The following is an 8506-nucleotide window of genomic DNA, read 5'->3' on the forward strand; positions in this document are numbered from 1 at the left end:
TGAGGGCAGAGCAAAGTACTGCAGTGCGCAGGCGCTGGGAAAGGTCAGAGAGCCCCGGCGTCTGCGCACTGTAGTGCTTTGCTCTGCCCTCAACAGGGCAAAGTACGCCTGCCCAGAGCCGCGGCAGGAAGACAAGAGGACGTGATCGTATGAAGATAGGAGATGCCGGACCAGACCGCGACACCCATCGGACCGGAAAGCCCCCATAGGAGAGTATAATCTAACCTCTTTTTCTCATCTTTCAGGATACATCGGGGGGCTTATCTACAGCATTACAGAATGCTGTAGATAAACCCCTGATGCCGGTGGGCTTACCTCATATACGATTTTGGGGGTGACAGGTTCCCTTTAAGACTGCAATGTGTGAACGCAGCCTTGCTTGCTGTATGCAGTTTAGCGTTAAGAATTTATCTCTAGAATATAGATGTGGTTTAGAAAATCTTTTCCACAAGCCATGGAATAATTGCTTTGGCTTTGAGAATGTGCCACCATACAATGCTACACTTGTGTGTCCATTCGGCTAGTTTCACACTAGCGTTTTGAGGAGCTGCGGAGGGCTGCGGACTTCCTCTGGAAGCCCCGCCCTCAGCCGCACCTCCGCCGCTAGCTCCGTTTACTTCTGCATGCGGCCTGCGTACCTATCTTTAACATTAGGTATGCAGGTCATGCCGCTGTATGCGGATGCTTCCGCACGCGTCGTTTTGACGATGCAGCAACCAGCGTAGAACGCAGCTTGTAGCAATTTTTTTTTCTCCGCATCGTCAAAACGACGCATGCGGAAGTATCTGCATACAGCGGCATGACCTGCGTACCTAATGTTAAAGATAGGTACGCAGGCCACATACAGAAGTAGGCGGAGCTAGCGGCGGAGGTGCGGCCGAGGGCGGGGCTTCACGGTGGAAGTCCGCAGCCCTCCGCAGCTCCTCAAAACGCTAGTGTGAAACTAGCCGAAGAGAGACCCTATGACATCTGAAGAACCGTGCAGGTTATAGGTTTCTAACTAAAACTCTGTGTGCATGGGGCATGGATCCATGCCTGGCTTTTCCAGAAAGAAAATATTCAAACAAACGTATCCAAAACTGCTCCTTCCCGAGCTGTGTGAACTTGGGCTAACGACACGTGCACCAGCGCTTTGATGGACGATCTTCTATATTGCAAGCCGTACAGTTTTATCGTGATACAGGAAATGTTCCATTCTCTTATAGCATCACAATGTGTAATTGGGCAAGAAACAGGTTTACAGGGTAGATATTAAAGTTCTAGTAATAACCGATAACTAGTCACCTGATTACGCTCTCCACTGAAATACCCATTGTTATGTCCCTGTTTTACACTGAACAGAAGCTTTCTAATTAAATTTAGCGTCTTACAAATTAACGGGATGCACTTAGCTTTTGGGTATGACAGATTTGTTTTCAGATTTCTATTAGGTGATGAGATTCTAAGCCACCTTGTGTTATGTAGCTGTTTTGCTTGAAATGTCTCTCCTACAGGGCGCATAATGAGGAACAATCATTTTCCTGCACAGCCTAATCATATCAGAGTCTCGTAATTAAGGGTGAGACATCAACCTTTTGTTTCGTGCCTGGTGTCCATGGTAACAAACTTTTTTTTTAAGCATTTTTGGTACATTTCAAAATTCAATTATAAAAAATACTGGCCAGCTTTCTGAATTATCACCATTCCAGTAGGGCAGAATTTTCAACCAGGGTTCCTTGACACTTGAGCAGGAGTACTTTTAAATGAGCCAAATACATTTTTGTGCATATCAACAAACCAAACTATAGCCGGAACTCGCATCTTCTTAAAATAATTGCTTTATAGATCCAGTATTATAAAAGGCACACAAATGGTTGAACACAACAGCACAAATATTAAACAAGAAATATTTCCTGCGCTACCAGGCAACATGTTTCAGACCTGCATGGTCCTTTGTCAAGCCTGAGGCTTCTTGTGAATGGCCGCTGTTGTTTGGACTGTTGCTATTACTGGAGTATTTTGCTTTGCATCTGGATAAGTGAGCTGCCATTGCTCCTTTTTTCATATTTTTATGCATATCCGAATGTTCTCAAAGGGACGGAAAAAAAAGTATACACAAATGAGTCTTGAAGAATATATTAAACCCACCCCAGTATTCTCTGCCTAGTGCCATCCTCTATTGGACTGCAGCTGATCCAACCATTCAAGGCCTCTTTGACTAGCACTTTAAGAACTGCGTTCTGACCACTTACCAGCCACTTCAGTCCGGCAAGTATTACAGTATAGGGGAATCCAAACTATATAGGTTTTTTTTCTCTCACTCCACACGGGCCCAGGGAGGCATGGGGAGTGAGAGAAGGTGGCCCATGCAGTCACTGACATGGCACCACACTCGCCCACAACCCTGACAGGCTGGGAGGCCCCTTTCACTAGCCCCAGTGAAACAGAACCTTATCAGCCTGGTAGGACTGCCACTAGTTCCTTGTTTGATATATGCCTGGTCCATTAACAGGGTTATATCGGGCCAGCCTCCAGTAGCATGTGAGATTAGGCTGAGAAACGGACGTATGGATTCGTAGATCGAGATAAATGAGCAGTCCAAGGTTAAATTATATGTTTAATTGCCTTAAGGGCACACTAGACAATACACTATATATACACAATGGTTATACATACAGTACAGACCAAAAGTTTGGACACACCTTCTCATTTAAAGATTTTTCTGTATTTTCATGACTATGAAAATTGTAAATTCACACTGAAGGCATCAAAACTGTGAATTAACACGTGGAATTATATACTTAACAAAAAAGTGTGAAACAACTGAAAATATGTCTTATATTCTAGGTTCTTCAAAGTAGCCACCTTTTGCTTTGATGACTGCTTTGCACACTCTTGGCATTCTCTTGATGAGCTTCACCGGAAATGGTCTTCCAACAATCTTGAAGGAGTTCCCAGAGATGCTTAGCACTTAGCTCACCCCAAACCATCTCGATTGGGTTCAGGTCTGGTGACCACCCCATCACTCTCCCTCTTGGTCAAATAGCCCTTACACAGCCTGGAGGTGTGTTTGGGATTATTGTCCTGTTGAAAAATAAATGATGGTCCAACTAAACGCAAACCGGATGGAATAGCATGCCGCTGCAAGAGTGCTATAAGGAGGTTTCTTAATGTAAGTAACGGTCCCACGAATGTAACTTTACAACATAGACTTCTATGGTAGCTGTGTCCAGCTGTCCAACATGTGCTACACATGTTGGACACAGCTACCATAGAAGTCTATGTTGTAAAGTTACATTCGCTCACTGTTCTTTCCTGATACCCCCCTCTCCTTATTTCACTTTTTTACCCGGATCCTTTATCTCAATTTCTCCCACTGTGTTGACTGCAGTTACATTCCTTTTTGTATCCGGCATTACCATGATCCAGCCTATGTGTCTGAGTGGGACCGTTACATTAAGAAACCTCCCTATAGCAGCCCATTCTATATGGCGGTACTTACACTAGCAGAACGCTACGTTGCTCAGTAGCGACACGTCATGTCCGGCCTGAGCCTTCCACCTATTGGCCGCTGGCCGACAAGCCCCGACCCTTCCTCTATTTAGTCTTACCTGGGATCCTGCGTCCCTAGACTAGCTGTGGACTCCGCGTCTGGCGGCACGCTTGCCCACATCATGGACCTATAAAAGGTAATTACCTTCCCTTTGGATAGAGAGCGATCTCTCTCGGAATTAACCCACTCATTACTATTATTTTTCTTTATAGCACTTTTTACCGCATGCCACGGTTCCTATAGTAAGTAACATACTATTATACTCTTCCCGCTTGTCCTTTTAACCTCCGGTGACCACGTTTCCTTATAGTTTCCCTCATAGATCTCTCTAAGCCCGCTTTCATCCGGGTATGTTGCATTATATGCACAATTTAATAAGGTACGTTCTATCCACTTTTTTACCACTCTTTTCTTCCTCCTCCCATTCACATTAGCTTGTGCGTAGACCTTTGGCTGTTATTCTCTGCCTCTTTTAGTCACTATTGTTCTCCACCTAGGATTGACTCATGATTGACTGATTTCTCCCTTTTTGTACATACTTTGGTTTATTCTGTATTTTGTATTTATGTTGTATTTCTTTCTATTACATTTTGTAGTAACTGAAGAAGGTTCGATAAGAGCCGAAACGTTTTATGTATACTGCAAAATAAATTCTTCTGTTCAAGCATCCTTAAGTTGAGTGCTAAGTTATATGTACTAAAAGGAATAAACAGAACATATAGTCAGTTCACAGATGAAAGGCCTGGCTTGCGGGGGAGGGGCTGCCACATGGGAGGCTTGTGTGTGACTTGTCCTCAAACAATGTCCTCATGACTTCCCAGAGATAAAGCAATAGGAAGTGCTGCACACAAGCATTTAACCCTCTTGGTCACTCCCCTCCTGCCCTCTGGCCTGAACCTTAATCTCCCCTAGAGGTTTGGAAATAAATCTCTCAAAACCTATGAAAGATCACAACTCCTTTCTAGGCGGTCCTAGGGCAGTGGTTCTGGTGCCTTCGGATCCTACTCGTAGAGACTAAACACAATTTTGCTACCTAGCTGCTAATGGCTGTTCTGTATATCTTCCTTCCCATGCATGTTAGAATGACTCAAGACCCAGACAGAAGCTTGCCTTGGTCTGGGGATCTCGGAAATATATACGATGTACAGCTAGGATGTATAGTATTTCCATAACTCCTTTATGAAATCCTAGCTGACTGAACAAACGACTCAGGCTGCATGGCTTGGATCCGCAGGGGTTCGTGCTCTAGAAGGTTTCATACCAGCTAGCTAGGGAGGTGTGAATCCTTTGTTTGAGCTGGCCAGGTGTCATGTTACCACAGCATGTGCTGAGGGATTTTTTATAATTCCATGCCCAATAGTATACAGATGATTAATGGAATTATGTCTCCAATATTCTTCACAGGGGGGTTGCAGTTCCTGACACCTCTAGAATGTTAATTTAGTCAGCCCTGACTCATGTTGTTGGGACTAACCAAGATAGTTAAAGAGGTTGTCTGTCATGGTTCCCAATGGCAAGGGAACGTAAAAACACATAAGTAACGAACGAGCTCTCGGGTGATGGAAACTCGAGTTGACCGTGAGCTAAATCTACCACACAACTAACAGTAGCCAGGGAGCATACCTACGGCTCCCTATATGCCACGCGCCAGCCGGAGGACTAACTACGCCTGGTAGAGGAAGAAACAGACCTGGCTTACCTCTAGGGAAATACCCCAAAAGATGATAGCAGCCCCCCACATGTAATAACGGTGAATTAAGAGGAAAAGACATACACAGTATGAAAGTAGATTTAGCAAAGAGAGGTCCACTTACTAGATAGCAGAAGGATACAAAAGAGGACTTCACGGTCAACTGAAAACCCTTTCAAAAACCATCCTGAAATTACTTTAAGACTCCTGTGTCAACTCATGACACAGGAGTGGCAATTTCAGCCCGCAAGAGCTTCCAGCTACAGAGAATTACAAAAACTGCAAACTGGACAAAAGGTACAAAACAAAAGGACAAAGTCCACTTAGCTGATCAGCAGACTAGTAGCAGGAACATGCAACCGAAGGCTCTGGTTACAATGATGACCGGCAAGGAAATGACTGGAGAGCAAGGCTAAATAGGAAACTCCCAAACACTGATGGAAGCAGGTGAACAGAAGAAGCAAAGTGCAAACAAGTCACCAGTACCACCAGCAACCACCAGGGGAGCCCAAAAAGCGGATACACAACAGTTGTCCACTACTAGACAACCCATGTGTAAATGTTAAAGTTTCCATAAGTAAAATAAACTGTATGGTCCCTCTTAGACTGGCACCGTTCCAGCGCTATCAGGATTGTGTTTCAGGGTGGATACATGATATTGTTGGGTAACAGCTGCAACCTTCACAAGTCCCATCAGGGTGGACTTCTGCTCTAAAGGAATACTGAACTGGAAGTCTAGTTGATCAGCTACAGTGCTTGTGTGTCACATGAAAGCTTGGAGTCACAGCGTTGCGATTGCTGGACTAGTTTTTGTTTTTTTGCTTTTTATTTTACTACTAGATGGAGGCCCGATGCTATCGCATCGGAAGGGTGGAAGAGTATCTTAGAGTAGTGGAGGCCTACAAAAACTGATGTAGCATACCAACCAAATACTGAATGTGTGAACTTGGCCTAAAGGTTCTTCCCATCACTGATCTGCAGACGTACACTCTTCCATCTGCTTTTCTGAGTTGGTGCTGGTTGACATTTTGGACCAGCAGCATGGTTGCAGTGCTGGCCCGAACTGTGCGCTGTCCAAGGCAGAGTCACCCTTGCCTGAGCAGCGTCGGAGTGAACGGGCACTGAAACTAGATGGAACCAGTGATCCGCCAGCTAGAGCAGTACTTGCTGCCTCTACAGCAGAGAGCTTGCAAACGTGTGCTCCTTGCCTAGAAACTGGGCCACTGCTGAGAAACTGCAGAGGTGGCCAATACACTAGGCAACGAGCAGTATCCTGTACAATTATAATCCATTCTTGAGAACAGAGAAAATTTTTAATAAGAGATAAATTGCAGTTGTTTGATTTTCCAGGCACTTTTCAATTTTACTCATTTAGGCTCATTAGAAAACTCTGTAAGTATTATATGGTTCCCTAGCAATATTCATTCAACGGATAATAACAGAATATTAAACTCTTCATTGAAGTTTATGAATCTTATTTCTACCTATGAAGAATGTAGTATTAATAAAACATATCTAAGTAGAAATACAAGGCATTCATATCTTCACAAAAATACTCCACGGCCAGATAACTTGTCCCTCTGGTACAACGTGCACCCTACTAGGCTGAAACCTCTGCCCTCTCATATGATAATTATCAGAGACTGCTGTAGAGGACCGAAGGTGAGGCTTCCGATGTAAGGAGCACCATTGCTTGCCTGGGGCATGTATCTTTACCTCTGCTCTTCAGTAGCCAGATCTGTGGACACAATCCGGACACGAAACAGTTTTGTGCAGAGGTGGGCAATGAATTTTACTGAGGGACCACGTGAGAGATTCGGACTATTGTAGAGGATCGAACCAATAGGCTGAAATTAGTTGTGCTCAATATTAACATATTATTTTATGTCAGAACTTGTTTTTTGCGGGACAAGTTGTACTTTTGAACTACACCATTTATTTTACCATATTATGTACTGGAAAAAAATTCCAAGTGTGGTGAAATTGGAAAAAAAGTGCAGTTTCGCAACACAGCAAAATACTTCCAGGACATAGTGCACGGGCGCATGTGCAGTAATGCTTTTAAGCTTTGCCTGCAGTTGGGAAAGCATACTGCGTGTGCGCCACCAAAGATTGCATTGCGCACGTGCAAACTATGACGCTCACATACTCTAATTCACTAATATATTGCGGACAACAGGGATGGACGGGGTGGAGAAATAAAGAGGAAACGCCGCCCATTGGACCGGAAAAAACTCATTTAAATATCCCGCCAATTTGAGGTGACAGGTTCCCTTTAAAGCCAATGAAAACCCAAAAGTCATTATCTCAGAAAATTATAATACTATATAATACCAGCTTGAAAAATGATTTCAAAATCCGAAATGTTGGCCTACTGAAATGTATGTTCAGTAAATGCACTCAATACTTGGTCGGGGCTCCTTTTGCATCAATTACTGCATCAATGTGACATGGAGGTGATCAGCCTGTGACACTGCTGAGGTGTTATGGAAGCTCAGGTTGCTTTGATAGCAGCCTTCAGCTCGTCTGTATTGTTCGGTCTGGTGTCTCTCATCTTCCTCTTGACAATACCCCACAGATTCTCTATGGAATTAAGGTCAGGCGAGTTTGCTGGCCAATCAAGCACAGTGATACTGTTGTTTTTAAACCAGGTATTGGTACTTTTAGCAGTGTGGGCAGGTTCCAAGTGCTGCTGGAGAATGAGATTTCCATCTCCAATAACCTTGTCGGCAGAGGGAAGCATGAAGTGCTCTACAATTTCCTGGTAGACGGCTATGATGACTTTGGTCTTGATAAAACACAGTGGACCTACACCAGCAGGTGACATGGCTCCCCAAACCATCACTGATTGTGGAAACTTCACACTAGACTTCCAGCAGCTTGGATTGTGTGCCTCTCCACTCTTCCTCCAGACTCTGGGTCCTTGGTTTCCAAATGAAATGCAACATTTACTTTCATCTGAAAACAACACCTTGCACCACTGAGCAACAGTCCAGTTCTTTTTCTCCCTGGCCCAGGTAAGACACTTCTGGCGTTGTCTACTGGTCATGAGTGGTTTAACACAAGGAATGTGACACTTGTAGCCCATGTCCTGGATACGTGTGTGTGTGTGTGTGTGTGTGTGTGTGTGTGTGTGTGTGTGTGTGTGTGTGTGTGTGTGTGTGTGTGTGTGTGTGTGTGTGGCGGCTCTTGAAGCAATGACTCCAGCAGCAGTCCACTCCCTTGTGAATCTCCCCCAAATTTTTGAATGGCGTTAGGGTTGCTTGTGCACCTTTTTCTACGAC

Source organism: Ranitomeya variabilis, chromosome 5 (genome assembly GCF_051348905.1).
Source record: "Ranitomeya variabilis isolate aRanVar5 chromosome 5, aRanVar5.hap1, whole genome shotgun sequence".
Lineage (NCBI taxonomy): Eukaryota > Metazoa > Chordata > Amphibia > Anura > Dendrobatidae > Ranitomeya > Ranitomeya variabilis.